The sequence below is a fragment of the Lynx rufus genome, unplaced genomic scaffold (assembly GCF_022079265.1).
Source record: "Lynx rufus isolate CCGP_SWC_20201006 ecotype Redwood Valley unplaced genomic scaffold, mLynRuf1.p SCAF_9, whole genome shotgun sequence".
Lineage (NCBI taxonomy): Eukaryota > Metazoa > Chordata > Mammalia > Carnivora > Felidae > Lynx > Lynx rufus.
In genome coordinates this window covers 42,767,529-42,790,882 of record NW_025814897.1, presented here as the reverse complement: position 1 = coordinate 42,790,882, position 23,354 = coordinate 42,767,529, and positions in this window count along the sequence as shown.

Sequence of the window (23,354 nt, the reverse complement as noted above, 5' to 3'; positions counted from 1 at the left end):
CTGGCATATTAGCTGGGGTGGATCGGCAAGGTGCACAGGGGCGGAAGGGGCAGGCTAAGCTCGCTTTTCTGTTGGAGATCCACTTCAGGAGGGGCCCTGCGGCACCGGGAGGGAGTCAGACCCGCCGGAGGGATGGATCCACAGAAGCACAGCATTGGGTGTTTGTGCGGTGTGAGCAATTTCCCTGCCAGGAACTGGTTCCCTTTGGGATTTTGGCTGGGGGATGGGCGAGGGAGATGGCGCTGGCAAGCGCCTTTGTTCCCCGCCAATCTGAGCTCTGTCGTCTGGGGCTCAACAACTCTCCTTCCCGTTGTCCTCCAGCCCTCCCGTTCTCCGAGCAGAACTGTTAGTTTATAACCTTCCAGATGTCAAGTCTTGCTTGCTGTCAGAACACACTCCATCTGGCCCCTCTGCTTTTGCAAGCCAGACTCCGGGGCTCTGCTTGGCCGGCAGGCTGCCCCTCTGCCTGGCTCCCTCCCGCCAGTCCGTGTAGCGTGCACTGCCTCGCCACCCTTCCTACCCTCTTCCGTGGGCCTCTCTTCTGCGCTTGGCTCCAGAGAGTCCGTTCTGCTAGTCCCCTGGTGATTTTCTGGGTTATTTAGGCAGGTGTTGGTGGAATCTAGGTGACCCGCAGGACGCGGTGAGCCCATTGTCCTCCTACGCCACCATCTTCCCAGAAGCTTCAGTTATTGTGTTTTATATGAGGTACGGACAAGGTAGTTACATAGTTGGGGTCCCAAAAGAAATATATATGGAACACTCAAATTAAGATAACTGAAGAAAAGATTGTTACCAAAAAGCTTGATAACAAAGATATGGATAGAGTTTTGGAGGAACCACAAGGAAGTGTGCAGGAACTCCGAGCAAATCACCACCCCAAGAACCAAAGAGACAAGAAGGGATTCCTGGAACACGAAAAGGGAGTAACGTTGTCTAGGGAGGAGCTGTGGCCTCCGTCAAGGGACAGTCTCAGCACCGAGAAATAGTTTTAGAAAGGAGACACATGGCTATTGACCACTTGTGTTCAGAAAGAGATTTCCTATGGTTGTTTAGGTCAAAGGTTTTCACTCAAGTTTTGTGGTCCCATGATCCTTTCATGCTCTTAAAAATTACTGACAATGCCAAAGATCTTATATTTATGTCAAGGTTATTTCTCTTGATATTCACTATCTTGCAAAATAAAACAATTTTTAAAGATGTGTGTTAATATAAAAAATAATAATCTCAGGGATTAGGACACTTTTTCTATAAAGGGACATATAATAAATACTTTCAGCCTGGTGAACCATACAGTTCTCCTTGCATCTCAGTTCTACTGTTGTCTACTGTTGCTTTCAGTTCTAGTCAATTTTGCTGTTTTAGTGTGAAAACAGCCATTAATAATATGTAAAATAATGAATGTGAGTCTAATTCAAGGAAAATTTTATTTTGAAAAACAGCAGGCAGGCTAGATGTGGTCTTGGGCTGGATTTCCCCCATGATCTCGAGTTTGGCAACTCCTGATAAAGCCATTAACATAAACCTGATAACCAGTTAAATTTGTTCATGTAAATGGCACATTTTGTCATGATAAATATTTTCCATATTTCCATATGGAGAAAAGAGGCATTGTTTTTATTTATGTTAATCTCTAATGCCTGATTTAATAAGAGAGTTGATTCTCATATATATCTGCTTCTGCATGAATTTTATTACACTGTTATTTTGGTTGAAATATATAAAGAATATTCACCCTTATCCAGATACATAGTTGGAAATTTGAGGAACATATTAATGATCTTTTGAGGTAGCTGCAGATATGTTTCTTTGATACTATACCAAAACTCATTTAACAGTTGTTTTTAAAGAATAGTTGCAATGTGGAAACTAATAAGCATTAATGCATTTTTACATTAAACACCGTTTTTCATTTCATGTTAAAGTATTTTGTAACACTGTGCATTGGTCATTTAAAAGATATTGATACTTATAGTGACTCAGAGCTCCAAATATTGTCATTTTTTATTATATACTATTTTAAACATCACATTTATTGATATAACCATTCATCTCATCAGTAAAGTCTTTAACTATTGAGAAGGTACCAAGCTCACAGTAGCAGATAAAGCTTTTCCAATATTTTTTTCTGGAAACTAATTTTACCACTAACAATAAATACTATCCACAATTTTCCTTGAAGTGGCCATTTTTGTTCATTTTCAAGGCAATCTGTCAAAAACCTAAGTTTGAATAACCACAGTTTGTAAGTTGGTTCTTTTCAAATAAAAATGTTATTCTATGAATCAAGCACTCATTTCAGCTTGCATATCATACACTTGCCCAACTGCTTTTCCTCAAAACCATCATCAAATTTTGGTATACGACTCAAGTGTTTTATGTGTCCCTTCTATTTCATCATATGGAATATTTTAAATTTTTTTTTTCAACGTTTATTTATTTTTGGGACAGAGAGAGACAGAGCATGAACGGGGGAGGGGCAGAGAGAGAGGGAGACACAGAATCGGAAACAGGCTCCAGGCTCCGAGCCATCAGCCCAGAGCCCGACGCGGGGCTCGAACTCACGGACCACGAGATCGTGACCTGGCTGAAGTCGGACGCCCAACTGACTGCGCCACCCAGGCGCCCCGGAATACTTTAAACAGATATGTATTTAAAGATAGAAGTTTGCCATATAGTTGTGGGTTCACTTCTGGGGTTTCTATTTTGTTCCATTGATCTACGTGTCTATTTTTGTGCCAGTACCATGCTGTTTTGATCACTACAGCTTTGTAATAGAACTTGAAGTCTGGAATTGTGATGCCTCCAGGTTTGTTTTTCTTTTTTAAGGTTTCTTTTGGGGTCTTTTGTGGTTCAATACACATTTTAAGATTGTACATGCTAGTTCTGTGAAAAACACTGTCAGTTATTTGACAGATTGTATTAAATATGTAGATTGCTTTGGGTAGTATAGACACTTTAACAATATATGTTCTTCCAACCCATAAGCATGAAGTGTCCTTCCATGTGTTATCTTCAATTTCTATCATCAGTGTTTTTATAGTTTTGAGAGTACAAGTCTTTCACCTCTTTGGTAGGTTTATTCCTAGTTATCTTATTGTGTTTGGTGCAATTATAAATGGGATTGATTGTCCAATTTGTCTTTGTTCTGTTTCACTATTGGTGTAAAGAAATGCAACAGATTTAAGTTGATTTTATATCCTCCAACTTTACTGAATTTGATTATCAGTTCTAGCAGCTTTTTGGTAGACTCTTTTGGGTTTTCTATATTTATAATAATATCATGTCATCTGCAAATAGTGAAAGTTTGACTTCTTCCTTGCTGACTTGGATGCCTTTTATGTCTTTTTGTTGTCTGACTACCGTGGTTAGGGCTTGCAGTACTGTGTTAAATAACAGTGTGAGAGTGGAAATTGCTGTCTTGTTCCTGATGGTAGGGGAAAAAACTGTCAGTTCATCCCCATTGAGGATGATATTAGCTGTGGGTTTTTCATAGATGTCCTTTATTATGTTGAGGTATGTTTCCTCTAAATCTACTTTGTTGAGGGTTTTTTTTGTCATGAATGGATGTTGTACTTTGTCAAATGCTTTTTCTATCTCTGTTGAGAGGATCATATCGTTCTTCTTTCTTTTTTAGAAATTTTATTTTTTTAAATTTATTTGAGAGAGAGAGAGAGAAAATAAGTGGGTCAGAAGCAGGGACAGACAGAGAGAGAGAGATAATCCCAAGCAGGCTCTGCACTGTCAGTGCTTGCTGAGCCTGATGTGGGGCTGATGTGTGTGTGTGTGTGGGGGGGGTCATGAGATCATGACCCAAGTCAAAACCAAGAGTCGGACACTTAACTGACTGAGCCACCCAGATGCCCCTCTTATCCTTTTGTTTACTAATGTGGTGTATCACATTGGGAGAACTGGACAGAAACATGAAAAGAAAAAAAAATGAAACTGGACCGCTTTCTGACACCATACACAAAAATAAACTCAAAGTAGATGAAATACCTAAGTGTGAGACCTGAAACCACAAAAATCCTAAAGGAGAGTACAGGCAGTAACTTCATTGACATTGGCTGTAGAAACTTCTTTCTAGATGTGTCTCCTAAGACAAAGGAAATAAAAGCAAAAATAAACTATTGGGACTTCATCAAAATAGAAAGTTCTGCATGGCAAAGGAAACAATTAACAAAACTAATAGGCAACCTATGGGATGGGAGAAGATATTTACAAATGACATATCAGATAAAGGGATAATATCCAAAATATATCAATAACTTCTAAAACTCAACACCTAACAAATGAATAATTCAATTTAAAAATGGAAAGAAGACACGAACAGACATTTTCCAAAAGACATATAGTTGATCAATAGACACATGAAAAGATGTTCAACATCACTCATCATCAGGGAAATACAAATCAAAACTAGAAAAAGATATCATCTCACACTTGTCAGAATGGTTAAAATCAACAAGAAACAAGTGTTGGTGAGGATGTGGAGAAAGGGTAATCCTCTTACACTGTTGGGGGGAATGTAAACAGGTGCAGTCACCCTGGAAAACAGTATGGAGGATCCTTAAAATCTTAAAAACAGAACTACCCTATGATCCAGAAATTGTACTAGTAGGTACTTATCCAAAGAATACAAGAATACTGATTTGAAGGGACACATGCACCCCTATGTTTATTGCAGCATTATTTACACTAGCCAAATTATGGAAACAGCCCAAGAGTCCACTGACTGATGAATGAAGAAGATGTAGTATATGTATATATTTATACACTATATATATGTATATATACATATACACACAATGGAATATTATTCAGCCATTAAAAAGAAAGACATCTTGCTATTTGCAACAATATGGATGGAGCTAGAGAGTATCATGCTAAGTAAAATAAGTTAGAGAAAGACAAATACTTTATGATTTCACTCATATGCTTCACAAATAAGCAAAGGGGAAAAAAAGAGAATAAACTGATGGTTACCAGAAGGGACATCGTTGGGGGTATGGGTGAATTAGGTGACAGGATTAAGTAGTACACTTGTTATCATGAGCACTGGGTGTTGTATGGAATTGCTGAATCACTATATTGTCCACCTGAAACTAATATAACACCATATATTAACTAATACAAATTTAAATAAAAAATTTTAAAAATAGACACTTTGGAATCAGCCACATATGTGTGAGTCCAAGATTCAATATTGATAAATGTATACGCTATTAAGCATATTAATAATTTATACATACTTCTCTTTTCTCATTTGTTGACAAGAAAATAATACCTAACCCATACGGCAGATTTAAGAACCATATGATGGTAGAGATAAGTCACCAGCCCAAGCCCGCCATTTAGCAAGCAGCACACCCACTGTTAGGTTTAGGTTTCACATGGGAAGCCAGGAAGACCTTAGACTGACATAGATGGCTCTGTCACTCCCAGGCAGGATTTTGCGGGATGTCTCCTGATCAGGAGTGAAGTCAGAATCTGGACATGAGACTCTGACTTCCAAATGTGGCTCTGCCACTTGCCAGCTGTGTGGCCTTTGGAAATTCACTTATCAGAGCCTCAGTTTACTCATCTTTAAAATAGGCTTAACAATAACAGCAGACCTAAAGAGTTGCTTTCAGGATGAAATGAATTAATGTATTTAAAACACTTAGAACAGCAGCTGGCACATAAGAAATGTGGGAACATGTTAAACTTAGGAGAAGGAAAGAGTATTTAGGGAAATGAGGCTAGGATAGAGGCCTTGGTTAAGAGAGAATACAGGTTAAGTGTGAAATAGAAATGGAGTGAATAGGGACGAAGTATAAGAGGATGTAAGGCAGAAAGGAAGTGTGGCAAATGAACATAAAAATTTAAAAAAAAAAGGAGAAACAGAAGTATGAAGGTTCATTTTAAGACTGGCTCAAACAAATATTTTAATTCTATAATCTGAGGCCAGATTGGGCACAAGTCATGGGAACCCAAATAATAAAACATAATTCATTGCTCTGAAAATTATGTTAAAAAATCAAACAAAATATTTTTTTCCTGTTTTCCCATACATCTTGTTCTAGCTTACTCATTTTAATAGATTTTTTTTTGAGGAGAAAAATGGTTTTATACTCTTACTAGCAGCTGTGATTAAAATGTCTGCTGTTAATTTAAAATTTGAAAAACAACCAGAAATTTAAAACTTCATTAATTTTTATGCCTTCACAAAAACATAGTGATAAATATAATACTAGTATGGTTGGGGGCACTGACTTGATTTGTGCTAAGGCACAGACAGTTTTGCTCGCCATTGTTTTCATACTATCAGTGCAAATGTCAACACAGTGCAAAAGCAAATAATATTTTAGTACCTTTACAAAAATACTTTTGGCCTCACAAACCCATTAAAGGGGTCTAGTGTATCCCCTGTTCTTTAAAAAGCATTTTCCTACATTTTAAAAATGAGAAAAAAAATAAGATTCCAGAAAAAGGGAAAAAGTTAGTTTGGTGTCAAAACTCAAATAACTTGCTTGTGACAGAATCGAGACAAAAATCTGTTTCTCCAACTGTAACTGAGAAGTCTATCGGAAGCACTCTGGTATCTCATTTGTTTACTTAGAAATCTTACAAGTACTTGCCTTGTTTACCTGGGAACACTGTTGTGAGGATCAAAAAAGAGGAGGTAACTGAAAATTTTAAATCCCTACTCGTTTCTAAGGCTCTAATAATAAATCTTTTCCCCAACAGTTCTACTCACTGTTTTATTCTTTTCTGTAACATGAGTTTACCACTCTGGAAACAGACATGAAACTCTATAGGTATGGCCACAGAAGGACAAAGTAGTGAAACAATACAGTTAGTTAATCCAGAAAGTCAGGTGGTTTGTTGTCAGTTTAGTAAGACTCATAGTTAATTTATGTTTTTACTTACCAATTACTTATTTTAATATAATTAGACACTGCTCTTCCAACAACAAAATGTAATAATGATTTTACAAGATATGCTTTTACTTTTCAAAATTGTTCTCGAAGTGTTAACTAATATTTTAGAATACAAAAAAGTTTCTATGATGTGACTAAGCTCAAACATAGAAGACATTATGTCAATTAAAGCAAGCCATGTTATGCTTAGATTCAGGCAGGAATTAACAAAGAAGTAAATATTCCCCATTTCAAGGTTTAAACTTAACTAACACCATTATTTTTATACCATAACTACTCATTTCACCAAGAAAGAGAATTCAGAGCCATAGATTTTTACCTCTACTTAATGAAAAGTAATCCTTATCTTTCTTTATTTTCTATAACTTTAGATATTAGTATAAATCATTAATACTTTCATGAACCACATAATTCACCGTAAATTTTTTAAATGTTTTTAAATATGTTTATTTTTGAAGGAGAGAGGGACAGAGCATGAGCAGGGGAGGAGCTGAGAGAAAGGGAGACACAGAATCTGAAGTAGGCTTTGGGCTCTGAGCTGTCAGCACAGAGCCTGACACGGGGCTAGAACTCATGAACTGTGAGATCATGACCTGAGCCGAAGTTGGACTCTTAACCCACTGAGCCACCCAGGCACACGCCCCCTGCCCCCTCTGCCATTCACCTTAATTTTTAAATGTTAATTTTAAACTAAAATTATTTACCAGTAAAATTATTTATGTAGTGGGACTCTAGTCCAGTGGTAGTGGAGTTGCTGAGGTCTTGTTTGTGGTCTTGAATGATTGGATTGACCGTGATAATGCTGTTGATCCCACAGTCTGAGTTCATAATAGTGATTTTTCTCCCATACTTGATACTTGTGAAGGTGTCTATCTGTTCAAACACAATGTAAATTCCCAGTATACCCTCTAACATTGGACATGGCCTCATCTTTTGACAGGCATTAGACTCAAGTGTGGTTTTCCAATGGCTTCATCTTGCTCAATTATGATTTATAAAAGGAAGTGAAAATGGTGAATCCTGAGTTAACACTGTAACACTCAATATTATTTAAGCTGGCATATTGTCACTAAAATAATTTTATTAGTACACAGAAACCTCTGCATCAGTCTTTTTTGGAATCACTGCCCAGCAGTATACACTGAAGTGGTTACTCTCAGTAACTAGGAACAGGAATGGTCAGAAAGTAATTAGAAGCTGAGTGTGAACTTGGTAGCCCTGTAATTACAAGACTTGGGAGTGAAATTCTGCATTCAAGTGTAATTGCTAACTTTTGTTCAGAGCCAATAATAATGTCATGAACAACACTTAAATAATGGTCAAAGCCAATGGTTTCCAAGCATGATAGTTAAATTATGATCACAAAGATTTGGAAACCAGGAAATTTATGATTGTGCATGGTTACTTTCATGTGTCAACCTTACTGGATCATAAGGTACACAGATATTTGGTCAAATTTTATTCTGAATGTTTCTATAAGAGTGTTTTTGGATCAGATTAACATTTTAATTGATAGGCTGAGTAAAATATATTGTCCTGTCTGAAGTGGGTGACCCTCTTCCAATCAACTGAAGGTCTGAATAGAACAAAAAAGCCTGAGTAACAGGGAACTATATATGTACATATCTATCTATGTCTATGTCTATATCTGTATCTATATCTATCTGACAGAGAGAAATGAGTGCCAGGTACAGTGTTCTTATATACCTCAAAATTTTAATTTAATTTGAATTTGTTGATGGGACATGTTACTTTTATTTATGTTACCAGCACAATTAGTAATAATTTTTCCTTTATTGAATTACATTACATAATCCTTAGAATTCATATATGGTCATTTGACTACACCTAGGAGCAATCTAAAATTCATTTATATAGGTTAAGAAATCAATTATTGGCTTCCAAATTAGGCATCACAGTGTGATGGCTAAAATTTGATGCTGCTGAGATTATATACATATATATATGTATGTACATCATATATACATATATACATACATATATATCATACATACATCATATATATATGATATATATATCATATATATATACACACATCATATATATATCACATCACAGATATATTCTGATGTCACATCACAGATATATTCTGATGACTTGGAGTACGTTAAAATATAAACAGAAGTTTTATTAGTTGCACTGCCTGTGATAGATCTGAGGAATTCATTCAGTACAAGAAGCAGTAGTAGAGCCTAGGCATTAGAATAAGGAGACTGACTATACATTTAAATTCTTTAGCTCATGTATAATTTGGATTGCATTTCAGTCCAATTTAGGGAAATTACAATTTTACTTTCTAAACTCCTTATTATATTTTCTTATGAAACACTTTGGTATTTTGAAAGTAAAATTGATCTATTTTTCAGTGATACTGCATCATTATTACTTTAACCTTTAGTTTTCTAAATATAAAATATCTCATCTTAAATATTCTAACATAAGGACATAAAAACCACACACAAATCCACCAACACAAACAGTTATTGCTATCATTTGAGTGTTGTCTTTTATATGTTCCTTTCAGTTTCTTTACATAGTGGTAATATAGCATGTTATGATATCTGTTCCCAGATTTCCTTGATTACAATATAAACACAAGTCATGTGCTTATGACGCACAAGCTTACTAACCATCAGTTTAATTGCTATATAACATTCTGCTGTGTAGATACACCAGAATTTTAAAATTTAATTTCACATTTTCAAATAGAGATTGGCCTCTTTGAAAAAGATTTTCAATGAAATGGAAATGGAAGGGGGAACATAAAAGTTATGAAGTAAACTGGAATATTAATTTATTTTATCTGATTTCTTTGGCATAAGATATATGACAAAACAAGTGAGATATGAATAAGTGACCAACACTGGTCACATGACAAATTCTTTGTGTGAAATATAGGCATATGGATTTGACGGCAATCCATTCTTTTTTGTGAATTCAATTAGACTCAGAATAAAGTGAAAAATAATGAGGGCTATGTATCTGTTTATTCAACAACTATGTACTTAGTATCAACTAAATTTAAAATAAAAATATTGAGCTATCTGCCACTAAGCACATCTCCCAGGGGGGAAATGAAGAATCAGCCGATCTTGCCCTGAGAGCTAGATTTACAAGAAAAACACACCCACATCCACACACCCATGTTCACTCACATGGAAACTCTAATAATTAAAGATGAACTAATTGGTATCCTATGTTTGACCCAGATCATAATATTGGCTTTCAGAAGAAGAAGAAAAAAATCCCAATTTGCGTGTGGCATTTAGCAAATGTGAGGAGTTACAGAAATGATATTTTATACTCAGTCTTTGAGGTTTTGCAAACTTTGGACATGGGGAGATAGAAGATTGAGGGGGTAGGTGATTTTAGACAGAAAAAAAGATTAAATATAGAAAGGAAGAAAATCTCAGGAGACACGGGTTGGTCAGTTCACAGAAGTTAAAAAAAAAGAAAAAAAAGCAGTGTGCTTTACTAGTATAAAAAATGGTGATTCTAAGAACTTCTCAGATAAAGAAAAAGAAAGAATGAATGAATACATGCATGAATGAATGAACAAAAATGTAAGCTGGGAAAGAATAAAATAGGGATGTTCAGGAGTCATGAGGAAGCAAGATAAGATGTGAGAGAGGTGATATCTCCAATGCAATGGGCATTGAGAGTAAATCCCCAATTCCTTCATCAGCTTGTAAACTTCAGCAGCAGAAATTACAGGTCTTTTTCAATGCTTATCTTCTGCTTACTCAAGTGTCTGGCACATAGTAAGAGCTTAGTATTTACTGAATGAGAATGGGACTCAATAGACAATTTACCAAAACTTTTCAGATATCTACTCATTAGAAAAAAATGAAATTTTTTCAGAAATTACAGGTATTTTTCAATGCTTATCTTCTGCTTACTCAAGTGTCTGGCACATAGTAAGAGCTTAGTATTTATTGAATGAGAATGGGACTCAATAGACAATTTACCAAAACTTTTCAGATATCTACTCATTAAAAGAAGATACAACAGAAAAATACAATGAACACAAACTGCAGGAAAAGAGAATTAGGATAAAGCAGTTTTATGTGATAATTTTAGGAAAAGAGAGGTAGAACATTGTGTGAAGTCTTTCAGAAAGAGACCAAAGTTAAAACCCTTCTATCTATCTAGAAGGTTGTTTTCAGTTATGTATAAAGCTGCATGGTTTCCACAGGAAGATGACCAGAACAATCAGTAGGATCAATAGTTATCAGTGATATTTTATAAGTAAACATTTTCATATAGGAAATATGATATAAACAATGTAAATGTATTTATTTTACCATCATGGCATTACAGATTATAATTAGCAGACTGAGTGAAAATGCTTGCAGATTATGGGCTGCAGAAGGGGCTGACTTTAAATTTTGGGTTATGATGCTGGTGGCAGGGTGTTTTACATGATTTGAAGATTCCTTTGCAGGCAGAACACAACACAATGTACTTGGATAGAAGAAAGGCAGAACTTCATTACAGCTCCAAAAAAGAGAGAGCTACCAACCTGGAGCACACCCACAGGGGCTTCTACCCAGGGGCAGGACAGCAACAAGCAGGAACTGTAAGGGGCAGCATAGTTATGGCAAGTGGGGTGGGGTTAGCTAGGTTTCTCAGGCTCCCCGTGGACTGGCTACTTGGAATAATTTCTCTAGTTCTTATGCATGGGGTTGTCCCTGGTTGTCTGGTACCTGGTCTCAGGAAGATCAAGGCTGGCACATAGTGGCTTAGAGTGTCAGAGGGAAGTTGCTGGAGTAAACACTTCATCAGCTCATCAGGACTAGCCCCTGACTAGCCCCTAACCACAGCTTCAAAACTGACTCAGGATGGCATTCAAAAACCAAAACAAAACACTATTTTACACAAGGGCTGCATGAGAATCACAGGTTATATTGCAGGAGTTGGACAGAATTGTCTCACCTGCTATGGATTAGAAGGAAGGGGTCTGTACTTAGTTTTGGTTTCAATGTGAAAAGAGATTTCTTGTGAACTATATAAATGACAGAGAGGAGTCGGGCCCATGAGCTGAGGTTACAAAAGGAGGTAGATGAAGTTTCCTGAGAGGAGTTTCTCTTTAGAGGGCATTTGCTTAAAGGGGAGGAATACCAGTCTTTGATCAAATCTTTCTCACATTGGGAATCATCAAAATTGTAGGCAGACATGTCATCTGGGAATGACTAGACATAGTTTTATGGTGACTGGTCTGAGAACAATGGGGTACCCAGCCCAATGTGGGCTATTTGAGAAGTACTTAGGAGACTCTTCAAGATCTCTGCTCTTGAGGAGTTTACAACTTGGTTCCATATTGTCATAAAATCCTTGATGGCAACTGTCCTGGTGGAGGCTTTTCCCTAAGCTCTATAAAATCTACTTTATAGTTCCTTGAAACTGTCCCATGTAATATTAATTATTGGCCTATAATTTTCCTTTTCTTTCCTAAGAGCTCTGCACAGTTAAAGCAATTTTAATAGTATTGTTTCTCTGACAAGTCTTATGGATATTTTATGGAAGCTAATATTGGTTTTCTGAAAATCACCTAAACACCATTCAAAAATAAATAAAAGAGCACCTTCTTTCTTGATATTCTATAGCTCTTCTTAATGATAGTGAATCATAGCTTCTTAATGTATTTTTCCAGGAAAGCACCCACTTGCTTGTCCTGATAGTATCATTATGGAATGGTAATCTTAAAGTGTTACTACTGTAAGTTTAAAAACAATGATCACTTTGAGGACACCTGAGATTTAGAGCTCAGCAAGAAAAAAAAACTATGCTATGCAATCTATTCAAATAGATTAAAATGGTTCCTGATAATGGTTTCTGAATCAAGATTTCTTCTCTGTTCTGCATTATGATTTATTTGGGTTAGAGAAATATAGCATTGCATTATAGAAAACTATAAGACATGGCCACATGCAAAAAGAATGTATTAATAATTCATGGAATGGGTCAGTAATTGTCTAAGAACATGGTTGGTAGCTACTCTGTTTAGGATAGGCTAATGAATTGCATTGGGGAAGGAAATTTTATGAAAGTACTTATCTTTATCATGAATAATAAAACAGCTCTTCTTCCGAACTTACTGGATAAGGACTCGTAGGATTCAAACTCCAGAGCAGGATGTGACAGCTAGTTGAGAGACATCTGAGTTTAGAGGTAAAGCTAAGGATTTCTCAGTTTGCATGAATATAGCATCTTTCCTGGTATTTATACCACCCACTGTCTGTCATAATGAATCAAGCTCCGATTAGATTCTGTTAATTTCCAACTATAAATATTAGAGTACACTCTTATTATTTTTTCTTGTCAAAGAAAAACAGGAGGGAAGGAGAAACACTGCATTTATAGATAAGATTGTTGCTGAGGAAACCATTCAATTGGACTCTTCCTCCATGGCCTGCCTGCCTTACTTTGTATGTATTCCACGAATAGTAACCCTATGGCTTGCTTTCAAGTTCAAATTGGAAATTATGATAAGAGTCTTAAAATAGTTTTTAGAAAGTGAATATTATCTGATTTCATTTACAACATCACAGTCCTTACCTACTGTTGAGCTAGTTATTTATTTATAAGATTCTACTGGCCCAGATTCTAAGAAAGGTAAGCAAATTTATAAACCTATGAGGCTTTGTTCCAAGACAGCCTTGCTATTTTCATCAAAATCAGAGATTTTTCTTACACACACACACACACACACACACACACACACACACACACACACCAAAACGCCAAAACCTTTTTTTCCCCACACTCAGCATGTTCCATATGCTCTGTCATTCAGCCTGAATCAGTGCCTAAGGTCTGTTGTCACTACAGGACAGTTCAACCTCTCCATCTTTCTATCCCTACTTCCTTTGCCTCTCATTGGTGTCGTTCCTCAGAGGATTTTCCCCAAATTCTTGTACACAGGGAGTTCTAAGACTGTGCATCCCACAAAGACTAGTCATTGGATAAAAGCTACCATCAGAAAGGGAGAATAGTCTTGGGCAATGCAGATTTTTGGCTGAGAGTAATTCCTGGGTACAGCTTTTAACCCTCATAACCAGTATCTCTTTCTCATCCCTGAATGGAAAAAAGGTGGTTGTGATTGCCTTTTTGATATGTCAACTATGATTGTCTAAAGTCTCAGCTATTTAATCAAATATTATGTATGGTACAGGTAGCTGTGAAGATATTTTGCAGATGTGCTTAACGTTCAGAATTAGTTGACTTTAAGGGAGATTATCTTCAATACTGATTCAATTACCTGAAAGGCCTTGCAGAGCCACACCCTCCCTAAAGAAAAAGAAATCTCACCTGTGGACAGCAGCTTCAGCATATGCCCAAGATTTCCAGTTTGCTCATCCTGACAGTCTGCCCTACAGATATGGGTCTTTCCTAGCCAGCTCTTACAATTGTGGAAGTTAATTTCCTGAAAGAAATTTCTTAGATTTCTTACTGGTCATATTTCTTTCGTTGAGCCCTTTCTGAAAGAGTGGCAGACCATAACACTTATTCCTAATACCAGTTCTTTCTCCTTATGGTAATTAGAGTGGTTTTCCTATGCCAGGATGGTGACTCTTGTTCTTCCCTTACTTATAGGTCTCTTTGCACAAGGAGTCTAATGAGAGTGTGTGAGTTCCATAGATTAGAGTTTATGGGACTTTTGCTCTGTCCCTAGAGTATGGCCATTTTGGGTACAGATCCTAGAATTTAGAAGAATGAACACAGATTTCCTAAGTGGATCACTGGGAGTGATGGTAAGCGAGACAATTCCTAACCTATTCCCTGAACATAGATACTACTATTGGAGATATGACATATTGGAGACACCATACAATAATTGCTGATCAAGGGTGTATTGTATATCCTGGTATATAGCTCCTCATCCTCTCAGATGCCATTTCCAAGATAACATCTTACCTGTACCCATAAATAACAATTCTATTGCTCTATCAGGTTGGCAAGTTTTGGGTGGTTCAATATGTGTAGACAGAACCAGTGGATACTCTGGTCATATATCCACTGCCACACCTCTTATAGTGTAACATGGATCCCTCGGTATGATGTGATGCTTTATGGTATCATGTATTTGCAGACCAAACATGTTAAAAGCTGTCTAAGGGTGGTGCTGCTTAAGGTCTGGGCATGGGGTTGGGGGGCAGGAAAGGCAGACACAAACCTACGCCGAATATAGTCAAGATGAACTGCTGACACTTCAGGGGGAAATGATCTAATTTAATCAACTTGTCACAACATAACTGGTTGGCTTCCTAAAGGAATGGGACCATTTCAAGGGTATAGCATTGTTCTTTCTTGCTAGAAGTTTGGATGTTTAGCAGCAGAGCTAGAGAAATCTTGGGGTGGGTGTGGAAGCACATATCAATGGGCCTGTGCATAGCTGCTGCTTTTTTTTTTTTTTTTTTGAGAGAGAGAGAGAGAGAGCTCATGCATGTGAGTGGGGGAGAGGGGAAGAAGGAGGGAGGGAGTGAGGGGGGAGAGAGTGAGAAAGAGAGAGAGAGAAAGTGAGAGAGAGAGGGAGATTGAATCTTAAGCAAGCTCCATGATCAGCATGGAGCTGGATGAGGCAGTGGATCCCACAATCCTGGAATCAAGACCTGAGTCGAAATCAAGTTGGCTTCCCAGGTATCCCATAGCCTCCATTCTTGGCTTACACACACTCATGTTTGTGCTCACACACAATGGCTACCATGTTCATAAGCCTTGTGTGTGAGCACTGGAGTGGCAGATTAAGAGGCTATCTGAAGTCAATTTGTTGAGATATTTAATTTACTTGGATATAAAATGCCTTTTCCATGGTAGCTGCTCTTGTGTTTCATACCTACTACCACTGTCCCATCAATGTGATTCTTCCCCAAAAGTTTGCCCTCATCTTCCCAGTTATTCTCCTTCCAAGTTCTTGAGTAACCAGACAAACCACAGAGCACTATGAGCCTTCATATATTCTTATCTCAGAATAGTTCTTTTCTCCCCACAAATTAGATAATCAGGTTCACTGACCAAAATTCTGCCTATTAGGACAATATTTCCTAAACCCTCTGTTTCAGAACCATCCATGAGTAAGTATAAAGTGCAGCCACAGTCTTCTTTTCAGCTTCCACTCACATACTGAGCTGGCCCTCCATGATCCAGCTCTCTGGATCTCTTCTGTAAGCTGCTCATAAAGGAACCCTCCTCCAAAATGGTCATATGAGTGAACCACAGGAAAGGCACAGGTACAATTGTGGTAGATAACATAGGAGCTCAAGCCAGGGAGTCATGAGACTTATGTGTGTTCTCTGGCTATGTATGACCTTCATTCCAGATGTACTACTTTCCTCTTATGAAGGATACTATTGAGCTTGCTCAACTTATAATTCAGTGAGTCTGTTAGAATTCATCCCATGATGGCCATTCCAGCTGCATGGCCTACTGATGTCTAATGGCCATGCACTCCATCTCCATCAGGGCCCAGCCAATGCAACAAGCTATTTTCTGTCTGATCTAAGATGATCTGTTATAGGTTGCATTGTCCTGCTCCAGAATCCTACATGTTTACATTGTGATTCTTCTATTGGTGCTTGCCATAAATTCCACAAGATGTTTTTCCCTGTAACAAATATCTTGAAAACTATGCAGGAGACCAAGTCATATGGCCCAGGAGGCAGAGTGTTTTGCATCACAGTCTGAGTATGCTTCAGAGCCCTATTTACACTCAAAGCAGGCAGTCTTCTATGTCACTTAGTAAATGGGTTTGGGGCACGATTCCAAAGGGTAGAATTTCATGCCTCCAGAATGTGAGGTCTAGTAGGATTGTGCTTTATGTTAAAGTGGGTACTCTGTAAAGTCTCAAACCACTGGACAGGTAAAACATTCCCTGATATGACTTCCCCTGAATCTTATTATTATTTACGAATACCAACTCCAGCCCTAAAGCGGATATTTTATCAAGTTCTTCACTCTACTTGCAACACTCCCTATGCAGCATTTTCACAGTTTTCTGTGGATCTGACACCCAAGCTGCCACTCTGTCCTTGCCATTTATTTTTATGATAACACTAACTTTACTTCTCAGTTAAACATCACCACCTGGCTTCCATTATTTTGCAATCCTATGATCCTTATTGTTATCAGGAAGCCCACTCCTGTAATAGCATCTTTTGTCATTAGTCCTGGCATCCAGAAAAGTTTCTGGAGATTTTTCACGTTTCTGAAGAGCCTCTGTGTCCCTTTCACCAATGTTCCATTATCACTTTGGTAACTAGAGTGTCTTCTGGATTTCTCCATCATCCATAATCATTTGCTCTATGTAATACTATGGCATGTATAGTATGCTCTTATCTCTGAGTCTTTTGATCATTTACTCTCCTGTCTACCATAGAAGTTTTGAAATTTCTATTTCACTTTGTGTGGGTCTTTGCTTCCTCTAAAACTCTAAGACCATGCCAGTAATGCATTAATGCCATCTTTCAAAGTCCTCTCCAGAATGATAAATTATTTATCACTGATGAGTGTTCCCATGTCAATATACTCTCCTTTATCCAAGTTTATGTTCTGGTCTACCTCCCTGTGCTCTGACACCCTAAGATCTAGTCCCTTAGTCAAAGCATGGTCAGTCACTGCATGGTCAACCACTGCACAGTCAGCTAGTGCATGGTCAACAATGCCATCTAGTCACTATCTGTTCTTGACTGTACATATTGCCAAAATCATGCACTCCTTCAAGATAAAGTCCCTCTCCTCTCTTAACAAAGCATTTCCCCAGTCAAGTTATATTATGACATAACCTGGTGTCGTGTTCTAGTTTTTTTTTGTAGTGGCCAGGGGAAGAGATCATGAGTGGGACACATATTACCTGGCCCTGTGATGTACCAGAACTGGCTTGCTCCAACTCGTAAGAGACAATTGCTAAACATTCCAGGACTTTTGTGAGCCAATTGTTAAACTGTTGGTGGTGTGAAATGTATCACAGTGTGAATATTTACATCATGCATTTTAGGAAATGCAATAAATCAGAGCTTTGCTTATTTGTTTATGAGATTTTCCTCTCAGGTGGTAGTTAAATATTGACCAGAATACCACTGGGATTAATCATTCTTTAGCAACAAGAAGTGAGCAACTTTGACAGTCTCAGAAGTTTCAAGAAAATCTGAAGATTTAAGATTTTTAGTGTATTCACCCAGATGTCCTCACCTAATGTCTCAGAGTGCCATTACTTCCCAGTCAGGTCTCTGACTTTGGTGTCTCTAATTTTTGGAGGTTGGTAATTCAACCTCTTCTGTAACTTTACAACTATAAGTAAGTCCTGGACCTCTTCTGAAACTTTCCTGTCCATTGGCTAAAGGAGATACAAATATCTTTATTGGAAAGATTGGAAGACCAAGAGTTTTACATTGATGACTAATCATCCTCAACTTTTCACTTTCTTTCGTTAATGTATCCATTGCCCCAGCAACAGCTATATAGTCCTCATAATTACTACTTTCAGTGTTTTTCAGTTGCCTGAGATATTATAGTTACCCGTGCATTTTCTTTCATCATTGCCTCACCCAAGTTCACCACCATTAAAAGTTTAACAATTAATTTTCCTAATTACCACCCAGCTTTCAAAGTGTCATTTTAGGGTCTGCTTCCTACAACTACTTTTGGGCACCAAATGGTTGATTTCTCAGGGAAATAGACTTGAGATTCTGAGATGTGCATGCAGCAGGTTTACCGGGGATATTAGGGTATTACCTATAGAATAACCATCCATGTGAGGGAGTGAGGAGAGCAGGGTTTGGCAAAGGCCAGCGTTGAACTACATGCATTTGCAACAGTGACCTCAGTCAGTCCTATGGGAAGCTCTGAAGCATGGATGGCCCTATAGAATGGTCCTCCATTAAGCAATGACCTAAGCCTTTGCATTGCCTCAATCAATCAGTTAGTAGATGAGGATGACTTTCCCAGTAAGGGACTCTGAACTGATGAATCAGTAGCCAACACCTTGGGCAGATGAAAACCTGAGTCCTGAAGTGGTATTCAGGTGGCTGTCAATATCCACTACCAAACAAGTAATCAAAATGACATTAATTATGGACTCTGTTTTCATAACACTATGTCCCTTATATTTATTTACAAGAAGGGTTTTGAGACCTCAAACTTATGAGGTTTTAAAACAACATTTCCCTTTTAAAACTCAAAAGATCTTCAACTTCATTAGTTTGAAAATATAAAGAGAATGGAGACTATAGAAATCAGAAGTACAGAAGTCTCTCTTGGTATCCCAGGGTAGAAGTAATAGGATCTTACAATATGCCTGTTCTTCTGAATAAAGTGAAAAAGCCAGAGGCTGTTTCATGTAAATCCAAGCAGAACACAGTTCAGAATGAAGTATTTGGTATGTACTAACTATAAGGAGAAACAGAGTTGTAAGCTCATACTGGCCAATATATTTCCCCTACTTAAGTAGGTCAGATTAGCCATGGAAATAAGAACTCTGAATAGACTTCAAGCTACTAACGTAATTAATCCTTTTGCTATAATTTCAATGGTTATGAATCTCTGAACAGAACTCCTTTCCTATACCAACATTTTCAAAAATCATGCATCAGCTTGTCAGAAATTTTTGATCACTAAAACATCAAAATAAAATTTACTGATTTTATTGGGATGAATAACTCTTTAGAAATTATAAGCATTTCTCTCCCCAAATCCAACATTTTCTATCTTGCCATTTACATATGTTTAAACTTACATGAGTATTTAAAGAAAAAGAGTTCCTGCTGCTGTTTGATATGTGAGTAGAAAAGAAGATCATTCATGTATTTCTTATTGTGCAATCTTGTATTTGAGAAGTATTGATATGAGGAAAATGCTATTTAGTTTCATATAAAACATATTATAAATGATCACACTATGATGAAATTATTTAGAAAGGTATATCTCGTGAGAAAATTTACTTGTAGCGGAAGGTTAACAAATCTGTAGACTGAAGACTCTTCCAAATTTTTTAATGAGGAAAGAACAGGAGAAACAAATGGTAACTGAAAATTATGTAAGGAAGAAAAAGGTTTTTTGTTTCCTTCCCTCTTTCCTTCTTCACTCCTCTCTTCTTCCTTTTCTTCCTTCCCCTTTCTCCCTTTTCTTTTTTCTTATACAAACACACTTACATATTCAATCCTCTTTTGAAGACAGAGAATAATTCCTCTTATAAATGCATATATACATTAACATATTTTTCAGTTTCATATATATAATACAAATACACATAGCTTCAAAGGTATTAATAAACCAGTGTAAGTGCAATAATAATTTATCCATCTATGATAAACAATGCCTTATGGAATAAGTCATTATAGAATTTTCAGTTCACTGGAAGAACAAAGAGAAGAGGAATTTTTTAAAACTTTTTCTAAGGATGATGTAGGGACAGGGAAATGAAATGGAATCCTAGAACATATAAAGAACTGAGGTGTGAATCTATTAGAACAAAATTCAGCACACAATGAATGAGATATTTTGGTGCTAAACCTGAGAGTTGCTGACTTGGCTGGTTAAGACTACAGACAAGCATGGAGAATTATGCTGCCTGAAAATGGTTTATTGAGTAAATAGGAGGGTAAGTCCTCCCTCTAAAAAGGCTGCAAATGATTAAGAACAGTGGGGGGCGGGGTGGAGAGGGGCAGACACAGGCAAATGAGCAGGTGGGTTCAGGAGGTGGCATGTGTTCATGTCACATAATTTCTGCTCCTTCTATAAAAGCAAAAACTACCACGTGACCAAGAGAGAAAAGATGGCGGGAGGCTGCAGAGGACTTGAGGAAACAATGAACATTAGGAATAACTGTTGAGAAGAATGGAGAAGAAACTGTCTCTTTAATTATCAAAATAAACATAGTCAGTAATATGGAGGATGCATCCATGTTTCGATACTACAAATGTACGCTGAAAGCTATTCTTTCTGATACTTTTTTTTTTTTTCCTGGAAAAGTGCTGAACAACCGCGGTTTAATGCAGAATATGTGCTTTGTTATAGAGATGCAGCAGTGGAGATTTTCTGGACAAGTACAGAGACCGAAGTTACAGGTAAGAAATCAATTAACGCTACATTAGCTCAGTCTGAAAAAGGTCTAAGTAAGGTAAGAAATGAATGACATATGGAGAATATGAGAACTTCAAACGGCCTCTAAACATTCAAAAGTTAATTTTTTTACTTTAGTTTTAGTATAAAGTGTTGAAATACACCATTAATTCATGGTATGTATGTATTCTAATGACCTATTAACCTAAATATTCAATCTACCAGATCATTGTATTCCCTGACCAGTCTAGATAAACAGTAGTTTGATTTATGCCTCTGCTCCGATACATATTTCAGAACCCATTTAAATCCAAATAAAATCCCAAGTTTCTTTCCATTATATGAATCATGGGAACTCTTGAGATTTACAATACTTTACACATACCAGAGGGCAATTAGTGAGAAGGCAAAGCAATTGAAAGATGATCTACATTTAAATACCAAATACAATTACTGCTGAATTCTGTTTGAATTTATTCCATTAATTACCGGAGTCACTGTGCCCCATCTTTCAAGTACTTCCTAATTCAAAGTTATTACTCTCACAAAGTTAAGTTTGATGAGACCTAATCAGGTCATAGATAGGCCAATCTTTCATGAAAATGACTGGTTTTATATATGGTCCCATCTGAGATTATTTTTTCTTCTGTAATACTACTAATTAATAGTTGGTATATTCCAGACACAGTATACAGAATGTTGTATTTCATTTAATTTACACCTCTCTATATAAGAACTATTTTATATACTCAAATTTCACATGGGAAAACTAAGTTTAGGAGAGATTAAAAAACTTGTCCTAAATCATGTAGCTGATAATCACTGCCCTTATCAAACAGGTCTATCTGATTCTAGTATCCAAGATTTAATCATTTTGCAATTCTGCTCACATCTCATCCCTTACACATACTACATCTGTCTCCACTGGCACTTACAAAAAACCATAGATTTTGAGCCATGAATTTCAGACATTGATTTTTCCAAAGTTATGCAGAACAATGCCTCTACTTACTATGTACCATATATAGACTGTTGATCTTCTGATCTTATTTCCTGTTTATTGCCTTCCTCTTTCCCGTCCAGAACTGACATATAGATCTTTCAAGTCCTCTTTGAGAGACTTAGCATGAGCTAATCCTACTAATATCCCAGATAGAATATTCTGGATTTTTTTTTATAATCTAATCTGTTTTGTCCATTTCTTTACTCAAGTCCATCAAGTTTCTCTGAGTTGGGATAAGGATAACTTCAGACATCAGTGATCACACGTACATAAAACCTTTCCTGTCAAGAATGGGCTCATTGAAATAAAGAACTATTCTTATTTATCTTTATATTCTGTTGCATTGTACTTCAATAAGTATAACTGTATCTTAAATAAAAGAAAAATCTAGGAGAAATGCTGTACTGTGAGGAACACTGTGCCAGCAGTTATACATGAGAACTAGTCTGGGCTCATTGAAACATACATTCTCACAGTTTTCCTGCAACCTGATAGCACACACTGCTTAGTATAATGAAATGTGCCATTGAAATTAAAAAAAAAGAGAGAGAGAGAAAGAAAGAAAAAGACAAAAAAACCCAACCAAACAAACAAAAACCAACCCAGTTCTGATTCCCTTCTCCAAGTATAGTATTTTTATGATTGGATTATATGCCACCAACTCCACTTCCAAATTTTTCCAGAATTATTATTTGAAGAGTAAATGAGGAAACTTTAGTAGGGAACGGAGAGTAGCTACAAGTTAAAGATTTATTAAGCTTTATTAAGAGAGGTAAGTCAAAGTTTTAATTCTGTTCCAAAAGAGAGAACCTAGAAAGAAGTTTGTTAAACAGTCCCTAAGACTATGACTACAGATTGGAGGAGTCCTGCTTTCTGAACTACTTTGCCTTCTTTTTCTGACTAGATAGCCCTAGAAAACAAAGATCAGGTTGTCTATGCTTATTGATAAGCCTAACAGTCTTATTGCTGCAAATATTATGGCAAAAAAACAAAGGGAATTTCTTTATAATAGATTGCCCTGAGAATTAACCATGGCTGCCTTCTTCATTCCCAAATGTTTACATGAAGTATTTAATATTGAAACTCTTTTAATAATAACAATAACATTCATTATTTACAGTGAAGAGTGCTTTTGCATATGTTATTTTAGTTAATGCTTATTTCTGTCATATTAGATACATTAAACAAATATTTGGATGTATATTAAAATGTTTAGGGGTATTAAATTTCACTGATAAAATTTTGCTTTTATCTGGTATTTCTAATCCACTGACCTGAAGATTAATTTACTAATATTATTTAAAGGAGGATTCTAAAAAGTGTTTACTTTGTCAAACCCATAGGTATGATAGTTA